This window comes from Belonocnema kinseyi, chromosome 10 (assembly GCF_010883055.1).
Source record: "Belonocnema kinseyi isolate 2016_QV_RU_SX_M_011 chromosome 10, B_treatae_v1, whole genome shotgun sequence".
Lineage (NCBI taxonomy): Eukaryota > Metazoa > Arthropoda > Insecta > Hymenoptera > Cynipidae > Belonocnema > Belonocnema kinseyi.
In genome coordinates, this window is record NC_046666.1 from 35,096,076 (window position 1) to 35,098,709 (window position 2,634).

Here is a 2,634-nt window from a genome sequence, read left to right on the forward strand (position 1 = left end):
GTCTTGGAAGATTCAAGATAGGTCAGAGAGAAATTGTTGCTTTTCTCTGACAAACAATCAACAATATGCTGCTTGGTGGTCAGCAACTTTGACTTGTTAAGTGTGTTATAACAGATCCGGAATTCGCGAGCGAACTTTCGAAACTTGGTGGTAAAATTCCTGCCAGATGTTATTTAGTCAATCACACACTAAATGCGGGAAGCGTACTGTTTTGTCCAGTCTATCTTCATGGCGAGTTAATGCATTCGTCTTTTGGCTTTATGATCAACCATTGATTTTGTTTGCGGTTCGCATTGGCCAAAGCTCTCGCTGCATTATATACACAAAAATTAATTGTCCATTACGTTGAATTCTTTAGAAAATTGTCCACGAAGCTCCTCATCCATTTTAGCCAGATCTCTTGGCTTGACAGAAACATGGGTGTTGATATTTCTTCGGGCCATAAAGCATCGCTCTTCCTATATTGGATGCCTGCCCGCGTTTCGTCTTAGTTTGACCTCTCTTTCTCTGTTGTCAGCTTGTTCTGGCTGTCGTAGAATATATGCTCCGCTTACATAGCCCCTTTTTGGGAGTAGTATGACATGGTTTCGCAGACGTTGATGCGAAAAGTGCGATAACTCTGTGTGTTTCTTGCACAAAAGAGCATGCAGTCGTGCCATGTAACACCGTCCAGGGGCCACGCTCGAATCGTGGCACTAGCAAGTCGTGATTTAGTCGTTCCATCCACCTAAAGGTCCCATCTTGTCAAGGACAAGTGTTTGTCTAAAAACTGTCTATTTTTCTTTCGAATTTTTGCTCTGCAGGTTCAAAATTACAATAAATTTTTTTTAATTTTTCACAAAAAGCCATTTACTTTACATTTGGTGCCGGGTCCTTTTCGTCATTTTAGCACATTTTTAAAACTTGCAAGTTTCTTTACGGAATTTAAAAGAATGTAGAGTGCGTTAAAAGGTGCTAAAAAGAAAATGAAATGGTGTTAATTTCTTCCTAAAATGCAACTTTTAAAGAAAAGGTTCGTTCATTTTTTCATAATTCGTCTGAATATTCAAGTAAGCTTAAGTTCATGAAAAAAAGTTTTTGATGAAAAACACAAAATATTTGTCTCATAATTTTCCTTAGAAAATAATATATTTCAGGCCTAAGCAATTCCGTGACATCACCATTGTCAGGAGGCCCGATTTCACATGAAAAAAGTCGTATTTGTTTATTACAGGAGCAAGCTTTTTTTGTAAAATTGAAAAAGTAAAAAATAATTATGCTTCTTCTTGTACTTACCAACTAATGAAGAATACAAGAAAATTAGAAGGTACAAACTGAGCAACCTTCCATGTTTTGCATTGGAAATCATAAGATTTTGAGACTCTATTGGTAGCTTCGAAATTTCATTCCAATCATCTGATAGTTCTTCTAAAATAGGTTTTAGATTCTTTTTATTTATTCTTATAAACATGATTTTAATTATTGCAGTTATGTGTATTATGACGAGCACCACAGCATCCAGTTCCATAAGGATACTTTTAGTAACAAAACAATAAGCTGCTGTTGAAATCAGCGAAAGAATCATTAAAATCAATGCCAGAAAAAAACGTATCTCAGAAAAACAATCATTATCAATGGGCCATAATCCAAGAGTTCGCAAACTCCAACGATTTCGATTCACAGCAAATTCAAAGTTGTATTGCATTTTTTGTTTAGAGATTTGTAATTGGTGTGATTTTATTGACATGTAAATTTACAGATTGAGACGATTTTAGGATAACAAATTATAGATAATAAAAGTGTCACTGTAATGATCAGACTTTTCATTTGCACTCTACATCATAGTGTACGAGAACTAAGCTGTCTCGTAATTTCTGATGCAGCAATAAATTATTGAAAAATCAAACATCGTAGCAAATTGATAATTATAATGCCTTGATAACGATGATGGTAAAATAAACAGAAAAATCCATTATAATGGATATTTAAAATAAGCCTATTATTGATATGGATAAAGCTAATTGTCCTTTATACGAATTATAACAAAAAAGTGACATCGCCAAACAAATAAATAAAACAATTTTTTTTATCTAAAATAGAAAGCCTAGATTCAAGTCTGCAAACAGGCTGTACTACACATTAAAACAGAAAACGAATTACTCATGGGTTCATTCTAATACAAATTGCAATAGATAATTATGAAGAATTAGAAAAATCAAGTTAACCAGTAATATTGATGTTAGTAGATAAGTTGAAAGAATGATTCTAGTTATTAGATAATTAACTTATGTCTAAATTATCATGGAAAAACTGGGGGTTCGGTAATGTTGCGGCTTCTGTAAAAGTTGGCATCCTATAGAACAGAGACTCCAAAATAACTTTTTTTTAGAATTCGTTTTTAGTTCGTTGATATCCGATAAATGGCTAGTTACAGTTACCGACGTCTTTAACTGAGTATGTAGTGAAAAACGCGGACCTGTTTGAAATGAATAATTACTGTAAATGATCGTAAAGATAAATAGTAACATAAGTTTTTTATTTTTTTAAAGACCGGTTATGATGATTTCAAATATTTTAAATATTTCATAAAGATTTCAGATAAATTAAAAAGATTCTACAAAGATTTCAATGATTTTCTAAAGGTTTCAATTATTT